The 16460-nt window shown below is 46.7% G+C and overlaps 1 long non-coding RNA gene across 1 annotated transcript; it reads right to left on the bottom strand.

The window, feature by feature from the left end:
* Window positions 1-390: 390 nt before the first annotated feature.
* Window positions 391-3203, bottom strand: LOC146183131 (uncharacterized). Its single transcript, XR_014708470.1, has 2 exons — window positions 3013-3203; window positions 391-524 (listed from the first exon to the last, which is right to left on the bottom strand). It is a non-coding gene; the product is annotated as an uncharacterized LOC146183131 (long non-coding RNA).
* Between the last annotated feature and the right edge of the window lie 13257 nt (window positions 3204-16460).

Here is a 16460-nt window from a genome sequence, read left to right as displayed (position 1 = left end):
CCGTACAGATTAAGAGACTCGCACGAGCGATCTGCGCGCTGACTTCTTAACAAGTCCACGCTCCCCCTCTCGGCGTTGCCATTCACACACGTCACAGCATCACGTGACACTACATACCAATCGCGCACAATGCGATCACATGATACTTCAAAGAAGATAATTGTTTATCCAAGGTAAAAATTTCCTACTGGTTTCTTGCTAGGATCCTACTAGTTCCAGTAGTACCGGTTTATTAACACATTCCCCATAGCCACTGGAATCGGTAGCGGCTGGGTCTCCCTGCAGAAGGTCGGTTGGGTGCATTGGTTCTGGTGGGCCTGTTGACTTATGAAAATCTTGGTGCAGCAGCTGCCTAGGGCCGCACTATCAAAATGAAGACAAGGGCAAAGGTTTCATAAGTATGAATCATACTTTATTATTTTCCATGTCTACAAAAGTTCTGCAATCTGCGTGGACACTTTTGTCTTGCTGTGTGGTACTGCTGCAGGTGTTCCAGCTTCAATCAGATGTTGCAATGAAGTTAGCTGCACATCAAGATTTTTTTCAGAAAAACATACAGCACCACACTACTTTAATCTAAATATCAACAATTTGGAAAGCAGCCATTCAAGAACAATGCATTTGGATTATGTTTGTGTACTTGCATCACCAAGGGCTTAGATTACTTCCAACCAAAGCCATCATCTCAGCTTTTAGACATTAGTTGATGGCATGGTACCCTGCCAATTTAACAGTCAAACCATTCCATATGTGACACACCACAAATTGTTAGTGCTGTGCTTCGCATGCTATACAGCTGCTTACAGTGCGATCAATCATGTTTCTGTCTAGTTTGAGCTTTTTCAGAATCAGTGCGTGGCGAGCCTGTGTATGCATTTGGACCAGAATATGAGAGTGAAAGTGTGTGCAATGACAACTGGTGCATGTGGAGAATATGCACTTCATGTGTTATATGTCGACTATGCGAGACAAGTGCAATCCACTGTGTGCGTGGTCTTCTCTATAACACGAACCAATTCACTGCACTACAACATTGTCATCAACCATTTGTATACTCATTCTCCTTTGATTTCCCTTTTCTCCCTTCTCTAGTGTGGAGCAGCACGCTAGGGTCATATTGCTGCTGGCTGAACTCTCCACCTTTCTTTTTGTTGAATTATTTTCATCGCTATCTTGCTTATTCACTGTGCTTTGGGCCTCCTTGCAAACACAAATGTGGCTATTTGCAATTCAAAGTAGGTTCTTTGATGGCTGCATGGCTGCCCAGTGTCATTTGTAGAACTGAAGTCACATCTGCCACTTTTTCCTGCCAAAAAGTTGAAGGCATTTGCCAGTAAAACAAACTGCTTCTACATAAATGGTTTACAATGTATTGCTTTCCATGCATTTACTAAACAGCAAAGGCATTGTTTCACCTAAATTTAGTAGCAGCGTATTTCAGTTTTGTTTAGTATAGTGTCCCAAATTGACTTAGGCTTTGCAGGATTCTGTAGTGTAGGTCTCCGGCTCATTTTTGACCAATGATTTTTTTTTTAACATGCACTGACATCACACAGTAAATGGGTGCCTTACATTTTTCTCTATCAAAACATGGTCACTATGGCTGGGATCGAACTCAGGTTCCCCAAATTTAAATGCCTAAAACTGGTTGTTTCATACTATTTCCTAGACGACTTTCATTGGGGTAGCCTTGTAGTACCTAATTTACTATAGCCACAAGTCCTTGTAGTACCTAATTTGCTATAAACACACTTGTGGCACATGATGATGACATTAACAAGCGTTTCTTTGAAATGTTGGATTGCTAGCTGACCAGTGTGCAAACCATAAGGGAGTGATGTCAAAATACTCTGGTTCTCCCCTCTTCAAGTGTTGCTATAATTTGTTAGCTTAATCCTTTAATTTTGCAGCAATGATTCCTTCTTCAAAAAGATTGGTAGGCATAATGGTGCATGTACAACATGTCACCTAATTCAGAAGCTTTTGAAGCGGCTGTAAGATAGTTTGGAATTCAAGTTAGCCAAGGTCACTTTGAGATGTATACAAGGAATAAACAGTTGTTGTGAAAACCAGCACTTATTTATTTGACTCAATATTGAACTGCACCATTCTGCGTAAGCATGTTATGGGGTGCCCACAACTTCAAAAATAAACACTGTTGTTTCTTCTTGCCATGACACTTGAGCAGAATAGCAATCACATACATAAAGTGTTACAAAAAACAAATTACACAGCATGCTATGCCACTGCCTCTGCTTAACAGGTGCAGTTAAGTTAGCTATTGCGCTCAACAAATGCCTATTCAACACAGTGCTCTCAAACAAGCGTGAGTACTTTAAGAGGGTGGAAATTCTGGCTGGTTGGTGCATGATCTGTGGCTAAAAACAGCGCTAACACGAGACGAAGCAGACGAAACAGCGTCGTGTACCCTCTGCTTTGTCTCGTGTCAGCGCTGTTTTTAGCCACAGAAGCGTGAGTACTTGGTTATCGAGTTCACCTAATATCCCACTACTTTCAGAATCAATAGTTTGACGTCGCCAGATTATGGGCTTCAGAAAAGGGCGGTTGCCGCTATGACCAGGGCGCCGTAATCATGCGTGCGTTCACAAAACGAGAGCATGTTTTCATTTCAAGGATTATTACCGCTAATTTCAGAAAACTGGCTTCGCTGTTCCAGCATGTTGCCATATAGAAACATTTCCGTATTTAAATGCCGGGAACTGAAAAAAAAAATGAAAAAAAAATTCTGAGTGAAAACAGCTGCTCACAAGGTAACATAAAATGAGAGACGGCCTTTGAGATGTAATTTATCATCGGTAGTAGTCTACATTTACCCTTGGGTAGGCCAGTAGCAGCATCCTTAGCGAAGACCCTCGAGCAGCGATGCAGCATCACAGCAAATGTTGCACAAATACACCACGTAACCACGTTTTTTTTTTCCTCTCTTCTTTCCCCCCTTTTTACTCCCCCATATTCCAGCGGTGCTTATCTAAATATTGCAGTGCTACTAACCAAGGCACTTTCAACGATTAGTGGCTCCAAGGCGAGCGCCAACGGCGCTGCGCAGCTTTCTTGGAATCGACACACTTGCACATCCAGCACCAGCACAGTCGGCATCCAGCATGTTTAGGCAGCAAAAGTTCAGCAGTCGTGGCTTCACAAAATCGCTTGCTGTCAGAGTCAAACACCAGACTTCGAGATGACGGCCAGGACACTTGTTTCGAACTGCAAACATCACAGTATCCAGCATCCAAATGGCACGGCTTGGGCCACTGCATTTATAAAGCCTCAAAACTGCGGCCGCAGCACCCCTTAAGCCACAGGCACTACCACTAAGCCATGGTAGAAGTAGAGTGTACTAGAATTTAGTAGAAGGATACGCGTTTGTCTGGTTAACCAACGCCCCAACGCCAGCGTCGGCGAAGCAACGGCGCGCGCGTGTGCGCAGCCATCTTCCTTTGGCATAAAAAAAAATAGAAACAAGCAAAAAACAACTTAAAGGCAGTGACGTCGTGTCACGTGCTTGCGCGTCAGAGCGTCGTCTGCTCGAGTGCTCCTACGGGATATGGTTTGTCAATACGCGCCCGGCTATAGTGCTCTAGAAGATTCCCGGGCGCTCTAAAAAGCATGGGGAATCCAGGGACAGCCTAGGGAAAACACGTGCGCCCTACATCCGGACATGACATCATAAAATATCACGTGACCCATGACGTTGATTGTGATCTCATATATGACGTCACAAATTTTGGGCCAATCAGCATTTCCAGCCGAGCTACCCCTAAACGCTTGTCAGTTCAGCCCCCATGGGCGCTCAAAGCATCATGGGCCGGAGAGCTACCGAGTGCAGAACTACAACTTTTGGCCAAAGCTAATGCAAAGAGAAACTTTGTTCTACCGCAAATAACGTCCTAAGATTGAATATTGTGACTATAAATTGCAAAAAGAGAGAGAAACAGCATGTCAGTGTGAAATTTATCTAATATAAGTGATGGCTCTTTCTCCTATTGGCTTAGTTTTCAGCAGCACAAATACCAAAATTTCGCACCTAATAGGCAAACTTGGAAATAAAAAATGTTATGAAAATATTTATCATTGTGCAATCACTTAAAGAAGTTTTTAGTGGCATTTCGGGAAACAGAAACCATTTATTGGCGACGTCTGCTTTTACGCCTTCGCTACTATGGCTTTCGCGGTCTATGTACGCACCTCCAGATGATGACGATGACGAAAAAGAAACATCGCAGTAACGCCACTCCACGTATCCGAGAAAAACCGACTGTCCCGCAACAAGTAGCACACCGGCCCATGATTCTTAGCGCGCCCATGGTGGCTGAAGTGCAGCGCTCTCAGCTTTCCCTCTAGTTAGTGTAAAAAACTCTAAGGTCCAAGGGGACAGCGCTAGCAGACGACGCGCCGCACTCTTTCGTGCATACTTCGACTTCGTACTCATGAAGCCGCGCTCGGTGCACGCATACAAACAGGTTAATTCAACAGATTTGTGTCCTATCCTGCTCAAGAAGCTTCAAAAGACAGGAATAATAACTTAATATGCGTGTGCAGCATAAACGCCAAAAAAAAAAAAAAAAAACGCGGGCGTTAAACGAGACAGCCCATTCTACTGAACCATTCGTATCAGCACAGCGGTTAGAAAACTGTTCATTATTGTGCTTTGAAATTAGTACCGAACTTGAAGTAGAATCGATATTTCAGTAAACGTATTGGGCTCATTTGTTTAATAAAAAATAAGTAGACTGCGAGTTTTCTGCAACTTTTGGGAACGTCGTTGCGCACAGAGCTCTAATATAATATGGGCGTCATTGCGTTTATAACCGTTTGGGTAAACTCAGTTTTAAAAATTTTTTGGCTCGAGTTTATTCCGTTTACACAGTATTCCAATAGATCAATTTTGGAGAAAAAGTCAGTTTCTCTGCAGCTTTACATTCCCAACGCATGTATATCTTCCAACCAGTAAAAAAAAATCGGGTATGATGCGATACAAAGCTCACGGATAACGTTTTCTCACTTTTATATTCTTAATTTGCTTTATATTGTTTACCTTAGCTAGCCGCACAATAATGTCACCAGTAAGCTTGGATGCCGCCTCTTGAAACTTGACGAGTCCCTGTGCGCGTTCAGCGGAACTTCGATGCAACGCCGCGAAACTCTTCCATTAAAACAATGGCTCAATAGCGTTTCAAACACACACGGTTGATTTTACACTTTTTATGGTACAAATCTTTGTTTTTGTTTTTTTAATTTTTATACACCGATATTTAGCATAGGCAAATATTGACTTTTTATTTCGATCATTTTGACACATTTGCACCGTCCTGTTTTTCCAATGTTTCATTTTTCATTTATATCAATCAACTGATCAATGCACGGTCTAAAATTTTATAACAAGCATTATCAAGCATTGCATTTTCATTCTCAGCATTTTGACACTTTTGATTCCATGCGTTATATTGCAGTCCTGATCCGTTCAGGGAAAGTAAGGGGGGGCGACACGGCAGTGACTTTACTAGGCATCCACAGTACAAGTAATCGCGACATAGTCATAGCGTTCTTGGTATTTTGGTCATGAAATAGCATATGCCCAAGCAAAGGCTATCCCGGGCAAGCGAACGGCTTTTTAAGCAGACAGAAATCACTTCGCATAGTCGGGTGTTTTCCGTGGCCATAAAAATCTTACGCCCGATCTCATGAGGCCATAGCTTCCTTCTGTTGCTATTATCGTCACCGCGAGGAATGGAAAATGAATTTTTCGCGTCTTCCGCACGGTTCCGGCATACGAAAGCATGACAGCTCGGCGCAGCCGCATGTCACGCGCGTGCTTCAAAATTTAAGTTCAGAGATGTAACTCTTGCGTCTGCTTAAGCACTAAGTACTGCACATACATTCCTAAAAATGCAATAGAAGCATGTGAAGTACTTTTTGCTTAACTAATCGGCCAATATCTCGTTGGCAAGCGAGATCACCGTGCAATTCAGCGGCGCAGCGAGCACCGCTGGACCCTTTGGGCGGAGCTTGGCGGCGAAGAGGTCACGTGCAGCCAACCGGCCTATCGGAGGGAGCGGCGGCTGGATCAAGACCTGTCGCTACCTTTAAAAAAACGGTCTAAATTTTTATAACAAGCATTATCAAGCACTGCATTTTCATTCTGATCATTTTGACACTTTTGATTTGTGGTAGTTAGAGGTGGAACGGTCTTCCGCCCCGCTTCTACTCCGCGTCCTCGCTGGCGACCCGCGGAGGGAAGGGGACAAAAGACGGGGACGACACATAGTTAATACTCCAATGCTATTTATTGCACTTGCAAATAAATAATACACAGCATGCCGGTGTCACGAAATCGGCGCCCATTTTCATCAAGCCGGTACAGCGCTAGGCGCGCGCGGCGTCGCGTGGAGAGAAAAGCCCCTTCCCCGCGCGGGAGAGCGCGTAGCTTTGTACGCGTTGCCGTGACCCTCTTTCCCATTGCCCGGGGAGGACGGTGGTTCATCGGCCTGGAATGTGCCAGGCCTTTCGAGAAATTTCTATGGGACCTGGCCAATGACGACGCGCGGCTCGACTGGAGGAGAAGAGGGAGCTATAACCAGCGAAGCTATGTGTGTGTGCGCGCTAGCTTTGACGCGTGCTAACAAACAGACGCGGCGCGCCCTATTTAAAGAGACCGCGCCGCTTGATGAGCCAGAAAATCAGTCAGTTCGTCAGTGTTTTGCGACGTGTTCGCCTGTGCTTCGGCTGGACTCCCGGGGATCACCCGCTGCTGGCAAGCCCACGGACTTTCAAGGGAGCGGCGCTCGTCTCGTATGGCGGCCACATCGTGACTCTTGAGGCGTCGGACTGCAACAGTGCCCGGTGAACAATTTGGTGTTTGTCTATGTACTCTCTCGTGTTTCATCTGTTGTAAAGCCTCTACGTTATTGGATACCTGTGTAATTGCATGCTTAGCGTTTGTATTCTGTGAACCTCTCGTCTATGTATTTCAAGTGATCGTGTGTATTCCTTTGTATCGCCTCTTGCTGTGCATAAATTGTGTTTTGTTTGTTACTTCTGACTCCGATCCTTTCTCTGGTTTGAGCCGGCGACCGCTGGGCACCAAACGACCACCTCCTTCTGTCACCACAAGGTAGTTGAATTCCGGCTGAGCTTGCCACGCAGGTCGAGGGCATCTCCTTTGCGACCGGAACAGCCACCCCCACTCACTCAAAGGGTGTCTGGGAGTGTGCGCACCGTTAAGGGCGCATCGTTAATAATACCTCATATTTATTAACGGGTGACAGCCGGCTAGCTATACATCAACAAGGTTTTCCTTGGAAGGGCAAGGCTACGTAAGAAGAACTTTTGACTCACCGGCTGGGGAATGGGGGTGCGATTTTGGCGGCGGACATTTGAACGCGCCGTGAATATGGCAGCCGGGATCTCCCGTGCGCGCCGCATTCTTCGGACGAAGCCATACCACGGCGTTTGCCGCGGGAGGCGGCGAGAGCGTGCGGTATTTACCGGTCGTTTCGCCGTTGGGAACCAGAAGATGGGCGGTCGTGCACGACGGGACCTGCTGTGCTGTGTGTGCTGCGTACTCCGTGCCCGCTATCCCCCGCCATTTGCCGGGAGAGGCGGCGGGAGACGACCGCTCTCGTTGCCGGCTGGATCCAGAATCTCCCCTCGTCTTCTCGCAGGAACCCGCGTACGTAGACGTCTTGGTGGCGCACCCATCGCTGGTCTCCTTCCCCCAAGGGGAGGTATTTACCTCCTCTCCCAGCCGGCGCTGCCATGAAGCTCGATGGGGTGGTGGTGGTCGGTGTTCCGATCCTGCCACTATTGCAGCTTCATCGCTCGGATCAGCTTCGGCCGCCGGCGCTGCTACCGACGGCCTACCTCGTTTCCCTGACTCGCAGGGCAGGCACGAGCCAAGTGACCAACTTGGCCACAAGAGAAGCATGGCCCGCTATTCCGGGCTCTAGGCTGAGGCAGACGAGGATGCTCTCGCGTACGGCCGTCCGTGAGAGCTTGTTGAGCCGGTGCCACCACCATGTTACGCTGCCCGTCCGCACGCGTCACCAGCGCTCGATCGTTTGACCGTGTTTGGTAATCTCTGTCGGGCGGTCGGCGTGAGGTTGACCACTTTTCCTCTCGCACAGCTTCGATGATCCTCGGCCCGTTTGAGTAGGGATCAAGAGCGCGATCCGAGATTTCCGGGAAGGCGCCCTCACCTGAAACACGTGACGTTCGAGCGTTTTAACTCCTTGAACGCGCACTACCATTCCAGGCGCAGCTGGGCTCCAGACAATCCGTTGGGGGTGGCGGGGGCCGGTACGCACGGGCAGCTGAAATTTCGGCTTGCACCCGACGCGCTTCCACGGCAAGCTCATTCAGGTTCCTGCAGCGACTTCCCCGCAGGTAAAGAGCAAAGGTGGGGTGGCTCTGTCGGATTACTCGTTCCACTTGCTCCGTGTTCGAAGCGTTGGGATCGGCGTAATCGTAAAGCTCCTGCATCGCCCTGACGTTTTCGACGATCGACAGTCGTGAGGAAGGAATTCAGCCATAGTGCTCGCTGTGTGACCTACCAAACGGTGCCACCGAGCGGCTTGGTCGACCAGTGCCACTGGTATGACTTTTCGCAACGTGGGTCTCGCTGCAGCCGTTGACCTGACCGTACTGGTCTAACGCCAGGAGAAAGCTGTTGGCGCTCATTTGAGCGCCGTAGCCGCTGTACGTTGGGATCGGTGTTCCGATCCGCGGGCTGGGTTGCAAGGACTGCAGCGCTTGCTGGAATGCGCTGGCGAGGACTCCTGCGAGGTTCTCGGCGTTTGCCACTGCCTCGCTCTCGGGTGCCGCGACGAGTGGCCAGATCGTCGGCGGGTTTGGTGCGGCCCCTGTGCTGCCGTTTGGTAGCTGCGAGGGCGGACATGGCGTGACTGGTGCTTCTTTCCAATCCGTTCGCGCATAGTGCAGGGGCGCGCCAACTCTTGAGGGTGCCATTTCGCGGCGTCTGCCGGAATCTGCCTGCGGGCGTCGCGCTTCGCTGGCTGCTCCTACAGCGGCGAATTGTCCCGTCTGTAGAGTTGCGCTGGCGGCGAGCAAGCCGTGGGCCGGGCTTTCCCTGTACCCCGGGCTGAGCTCTGCGAGCCACATCAGATCAGGCAGGTTACTCTGCTGGTCTGGCATTGTGTCCAGCGGGAGCGAGTAACTCAAGTGCTTCTGCACGAGAGAACCACGTTGGGGCGCCAGTTGTGGTGGTTCTTACTAAGCCGTCGAGCCTCTTCTGAGGTCTAGGCCGCAAACACAGAGCTCCCGCGATCACACACCACGGGCAGCCGTTCTCACGGCCGCAAAGTGGTAATACGAAGTACGACACAACACAGAACAGGACTTTGCCCGGAACCAGATGTTTATTGGGTTTTCCCAAAAAGAACGCTGGTGAAGGTCTTGCTGGCTGCCCTATCCTTTTGGATGGGGCCTGACACTTCGAAGGGCAAGATGGCGACAACAAAGAAGTATAGCGGGGAGGTATTTATCTTGCGTCCTTCCGTTGTCGCGGCTCGCTGTCGTCTCCCTCCGGCGGTAGCCGGTTCCCGCCGATCTCGGTGCATCTTGCCCTTTGTCCTTTTTCGGCCAATGAGCATCGCGTCTGCGACGCCTAGCGGTGCGCTCCTGCGCCCGGCGAGGGAAGAGGGAAACGCGGCGCTATCGAGCAACCCGTTTGGGTTACTCAACCTCGGAAGAGAAGGAATACTTTTGTCCCCTTCATCCTCCGCGGCGCGCAGTGCTTCGGAGGGATGCGCGGTTCTCCGCGATCGCTACAGATTCCATGCGTTATATTGCAATCCTGATCTGTTCGGGGAAAGTAAGGGGGCGCGACACGGCAGTGACTTTTTACTAGGCATCCACAGTACAAGTAATAGCGACATAGTCATAGCGTTCTTGGTATTTTGGTCATGAAATAGCATATGCCCAAGCAAAGGATATCCCGGGCAAGCGAACGGCTTTTTAAGCAGACAGAAATCGCTTCGCATAGTCGGGTGTTTTCCGTGGCCATAAAAATCTAACGCCCAATCTCATGAGGCCATAGCTTCCTTCTGTTGCTATTATCGTCACCGCGAGGAATGGAAAATGACTTTTTCGCGTCTTCCGCACGGTTCCGGCAGACGAAAGCATGGCAGCTCGGCGCAGCCGCATGTCACGCGTGTGCTTCAAAATTTAAGTTCAGAGATGTAACTCTTGCGTCTGCTTAAGCACTAAGTACTGCACGTACATTCCTAAAAATGCAATAGAAGCATGTGAAGTACTTTTTGCTTAACTAATCGGCCAATATCTCGTTGGCAAGCGCAGATCGCCGTGCATTTCAGCGGCGCAGCGAGCACCGCTGGACCCTTTGGGCGGAGCTTGGCGGCGAAGAGGCCACGTGCAGCCAACCGGCCTATCGGAGGGAGCGGCGGTTGGATCAAGACCTGTCGCTACCTTTAAAAAAATGGTGGGCGCGACTGGTGACGCGCACCGTGGCACCAATGCTTAAGTGAATGAAAACTTTATTTCCACCGAAAAGGAGCCCTTCATCTCCCGCCCCAGGCACGCAGGCCGGGGAGCGGGTCATGAGGGCCCCGCAGGCTGAGGTCAGGTGAGGTTACAAGCACTCTTCACGGCCTCAGCCGCCAGGCGGGTAGCGTGCCGCTGAACGGTGGGATCTCCGCTCCGCAGCCGAGGTTTGTTAATGCCGGCGCCTGGGGAATCGGCGCATTGCCATATTATATGATTTAGCGTGCCTTTTTGTCCGCAATTTTTACATTTAGAATCTTCTTCCTCCCCGGTCTGTGTTAAGAAAACCCAGACAGGCCAGATGTAGTTATCGGCTTGTAATCGCCTCCAGATGCGTGCTTCATTTTTAGTGAGAGACCGATCTGGGGGAGGGTATACTTTTCGATCTAATTTGTAAGATTCTGTGATCTCATTGTATGTGATAGCGCAATCTTTAATTCCCTTGCATTCGGGCTGTTCTACCACTGCCCGGTGGTAGAGATCTCGGGCCAGCAGGTGCGCAGCTTCGTTGCCAGGGGCAGACTCGTGTGCTGGTATCCATATGATGGATGTGGTTCTAGTAATGGGATTTGTGGGAAGAATCTTTTTGGCCTGCTCTGAGATCCGTCACCTTCTCCATTTACTACTATAAGCAACTTGCGGACGACACCGTGGCACCAGTAAAACGCTGCTGCCACGCACAAAATACGTCACCCTACGTCATCATAAACTAAGCGAAAGAAAAAAATGTGCGCAACAGCAAGTGATATTTTTATAATACTAATTTATAACTTAAAATTGTGCCTTAAAAAAAGTTATTGTTCATTTTCTTAATAATTTTAACTTATGTAGGTATCGGCGGCGTTGGCGCGTTGGTCATGGCGTTGGTCGCGCACTTGTACTCGTGGCTTATTTCCATGCCTATGTACCGCCTGCCAACGTCGCAAGAATCCATCCCCTCAGCCAGCCGCTCCGTTGCAGCCATTGCCTTGCCCCAGCCGCCCTTTTGACCGTGTCGGTATCGATCTGTATGGCCCGCTTCCGATCACGTCGGCTAACAACCGCTGGGTCATCGTAGCCGTTGACCACCTAACCCGTTACGTGGAAACATCGGCCTTGCAGTCTGCCACCGCACGGGATGTTGCTTCGTTCATTCTGCATCGCCTCGTTCTTCGTCACGGCGCACCGAAAGAATTGATCATAGTAATCCCGATCGCCATCAGCTCGCGCGCCAACCCGAAGAGGTAGACGAAGTGGAGCCGGAGCCTTGTTGGCACTGCACTGTTGATTTGAACGCTACCCCCGTCGCTTTGGTTTGCGGACGTTGCTTGCGGTCTTGGTGCTCCAATAAACCCCTTACACCTATTTCAGTCGAAGCGTTTCGCGTACTCATATATAAAATCCTCCTTGCTAATCTCCTAGTTTTTGAGGAATCCGCGCTTGGTTGCTACAATCAAGCGCGGAGTTTTGACGCGCTTGATTGTGACGTACAGTTGCAGACAAAGTTTTTCTCGTGTAATGCAATTTCTAGCTTCGCTCTGGGCTTTGGGTTCGGCTATGCATTGTGCGCTTCATTCGACGCAGGGGAATTAGGCTCCCCGTGGGCTGCTTATCTCGTTGTTCTGCTGAAAGTATTCCGCCTTCAAATACGCAGTTGGTGCAGTGTTCTGTTCCATAGCTCTAAGGCTGTACGTTATGGCACTGCATTTACCTCCGAATTCATTTTTGCGGTCAGCTAGGCTACGCGTTCGCAATTAATAATTCAGTGTTCAATGTATCTGATAGAGACAGGAAATACAGGTTGTATGGCCGGTTAATATCTCTTGTCAGAAAGGAACTGCAGGCAGCAACAGCTGGTGAATATTCGAGGTTGCTTTGGTTGCCTTTGGTACTTATATGAAACTACTATATGTATGACCGCGAACTGGGTTTGCATTATGGCTCAGCAGTGTGGCCGATCAATCTGTAAGTCAGAAAAAACGGTACATATAATGCAAACTCCTGTTTTTGGAAGGTGCAGTTGTACTGAGTGTGCCCTGTATCTAAATTAACTCAGCAGTTTTCGTGGAGCCTCCCCGCCCATACTTCTATAGTTTCAATCTTTCAGAGATTTGTTCAAGTCAGTGCAGTGGCATCGTCTTTTGACTTCTTATGTGAAAGTTGCGATATGGGCAGTATGGTATGTTTTTCATCGAGACACTGGCCCAATCAAGAAAAAAATGATGTTCAATTGAGGTTTGCTGTTGCAAAATTTCTAAATATGCTTTTGGCACAGACTCGAAGCTCCAGTTTGAATAAATTGAACATTCCAATTAGGCAGTTCAGCTAAGGCTTCCAGTTTTAATGCTTATTTTGCTGGCACTGACCTGAAATGGCAGCTCCAAGCGGGCGACAGGCAAGCATGCATATGACACATTGACCATAGGAACACTATATATACCCGAAGAGTTGACACGATCTTTTCTTTGTTGGGGCTTAGCCTCGCACATTGGACCCTCCTCTTGCATTCAGTGGCAGATCTTCAGGAGTCAGAGTTACTTCATTTAATCACAACTTATGTGGTTATAGAAATTATGCAAACTACACAGCAGTTTAAGTTGTAACATTTTTTTACTGAATGTTCAACAGGGCCTTCCAAAGTATGTGCCAATCAGAAGTAAAGAAACCATTTGAGCTACCTGATTACATTCACAAGTCCAGCTGGCATATCTTAATCTATTTCATTCCTAATAGACACATGGTGTCTTTTTTCCTGGGGTAAATTGGCAGCATACTTGGCAAAGTTACTGTTCAAAAGCAATTAAATTACATTAGCAATTACTTGCAAAGCCTTAAAAATATAATGAAATTGCTAAATACTGCTCCCAAAAAGTAATGACATTACAATTAATTCCGCAGAGCAAATTCCTTCTCATTAATTACTGTCTGGATTTCATCTGTATATAAACTAAGTAAAGCTTGTGAACAAAACCTCTCCAAACACTAGAGCACATTCTTTGATCTTTCTACCAAATTCTATCCAGTAAGACTTCCCTCCCCTTTTCCTACAGAACAGGCTATTAGAAATATAAGACAATGGCAACAAAAATAATCATGGTCAAACACGCCGTGAACATTTCCGCCTGTCTCTTCCCCCAAACCCCTTTTTTGCCCGTGATGGCAAGTGTAACCAGGCGCCACTGTGCCTATAGCCAGTATGCAACAGTGAGTGCTACTGCACACTTTCAACTAGTTTTGACCTTCTACCATTTTGCACCATCTGTCACTTCGATGGACCCTCAACGCCTTACATGTATACCTTCTACTTAGAGAATGGTTGTGATTCGGAGACACAAGGTAGGTCTGAGGCCTTGAACATGTAGTTCTACTCAATTCTCTCTTTTTTTGCTTATCCATCACTGATAGAACAGGCTTGCTGCATGTCATTACTGCTTTCTTGGCATCGTACCAGGAGTACATAGTATGAAGTATAGAAACAGCAGTGAGTCACTTTAGTAAAAGTAATTTTGAAATGAATGAATTACTTTCAGTGCTTAAAGTCTGGCTCTATCAGAGAGACTCTAGAAATTTGAGCGCAGTTGTTGAGGAGGAACTAAGAGGGTGAGAGAAAGGGCTGGTGGCCTTTGCACATGTTCCTATTTAAATGGAAGAAATGATATATATATATATATATATATATATATATTAAGGAGGTTTTTGTGGTCATTTTATGACATGCACCTGAAAAAGTGATCCCTGCACTCTGCCAGCATGATCGATGATCTGTGATGTAAAGCAGCTTATAGTGAAACAACAAAGTGTCAGCACTTGTAACATATGCAATATTTTTTCCTGAAACCGCTATCTTGTAGCACAGTTCACATCGAGAACTGAACTTCTGACTGTCTGGTTGCGAAGAAAATTTTATAAGAGTGAATAAGTTTAAATAGAAATTTTGCAAATAAATGCCTTTGAATACACTTTATAGAAGCAGCAAGAGTGCTATGTTCTTTAAAGCACTTTATATAGAAAGTACAATCTTAATTGCACGTTAAATGTAAAATCAACTAAGTAAAAAATGTATATACTATAATTTTGACACTTCAAGAGAACGCAATGAAAATTAGCAAAAAGTATTGTAAGAGCTACCAGTTTGGTTTGACTGGTGACAAGTACATCATCTGAATAATATTGCGTGAGCATATTGACAATTTGCTCAGCTAGTACCTAAAACACAGTGCGAACCAGCAAAACCGAAGAGATGGCATGTGAAAATACCTTAATTAGTTCCAGCTTCTGTGTAAAGGGACTAACTTTTGTTTTCTTCATCACAGGTTTTAGAAAATTCTAATTCTTACTAAAATTAAGTAATAATTCTTACAAAAACTTGCTGCAAAATTTTCTAACAATCATAAGCATTCTCTGATTGCCACTGAAAAGAATAAAATTCGAGGACACTTTGGCGACTAAAGGGATGAAAGGCGAAAGCCTGAGTGCTGCATTCTGCTACGCGACTGTTGCGCATGTAGCGATGAGTGCTGCTACAAGTAAAGCGAGTGACTACTCTTTCACATTCTGCAAGTGCATTCTGCTTGGCAGCGCAGTGACAAGATCGCGCTCCTTGTATCTTCGCAGTTGTTCTACATTTACTGTTGTGTGGTTGATTTTACCAGGTGTGTGGCATTAATTAGTAATTATGAATGAATTAGGCTATAATGTGTAATTAGTAATGAAATAAATAATAAGTCATTTATTTGCAGTTAGCCATTAATTGATTAGTAAACAGTCATTGATTGCCATATGGCCATATACTGTGGTGGTGCTGTGATTGGTCGAGACCTCCATGACGTGATCCTGTCTCGACCGATCAGAGCTGCCGCAAAAGTGTGATACTTTGGCTGACGACAACGATGAGGCAATAAAGGCCTTTGCCAAACGGATGCACCTGCTTCATATTCGTGCAGTGCTGGACACCGAATATATTCAAGTGCGGGGGGTCTCAGACCTCTCGTAAAAACTGGTGAGGGTTCTCAGACACAATGAGAGCCCCCTGACTTTAAGTGATAATCTTTTCATGTATCTAAAATAATAATGTGGGCTATTGTGAATTGCACCTTTATTGTAATGCTAGTGTAGTGGTAGTGCATCTGGCAAGTATATTCCCACTGAAATCAGGGCTAGCAGCTGGTAATCGATATGCCTCCAAGAGCAAGTATATGATACCTTGCTTGTGACCATTGATGAGATAGAAACTTCAAAAAGGCTTTAAATTGAATCTAAGACAACAGCAAAGGTAGGAAGAGAGCCTAGTGGATTAGTGAACCAGCAGGAGCTCAAAGGCAAGATATCCAACAGTTGTAAAGGAATGAATTCCAGGAAAAGATATATGTAACAAGGGGTCCCAGATAGCCAGGTGGGCTGGTGAAGTAGATAGCTTGTAGGGATAAAGCAGTTTACACTGGAGAGGGTTAGTTGGAGAAAACCTACAGAGGCCTTTGTCCTAGCTGTATAGTGAATGCGATTATGCTAATGATATGTAACTTAAAACTTACGTGCCCTGAAGAGGCATGCTGTGTTGAACATTTTCATGCCTAAGAGAAACTGAGATATTTAATATTTAAAACATCTGCATTGTACCGTCATATATTTAATACAAGCTGTTTTTATAGGCAGCTGAATTTTACACACATTTAAGATGGCGCACATACCAAGCACATTAATTTGAGTGTACTAAAATTGCCCTTAGTAACAGGTTTAGGTCGGTTATCCCCCATGAAAATAGACACCTAGTAGACTTTGTTCAAATGTACCCATATCAGCTGGAAAAGCACATTTCCAGCTGAATTTCTAGCTGGACGGCCATATTTTCCAGCTGGAAAAAAAATGATATTCCAGATAGAGGCTTGACTGGAGGTGTAAATTTTCCAGCTGGACATGATTTCTGGTTCCATAATCCAGCAGGA

Source organism: Amblyomma maculatum, chromosome 7 (genome assembly GCF_055883805.1).
Source record: "Amblyomma maculatum isolate TAMU_Amacu chromosome 7, ASM5588380v1, whole genome shotgun sequence".
NCBI lineage: Eukaryota > Metazoa > Arthropoda > Arachnida > Ixodida > Ixodidae > Amblyomma > Amblyomma maculatum.
Note: the sequence above shows the minus strand (reverse complement) of the source record. Positions and strands in the feature narration are given on the sequence as shown.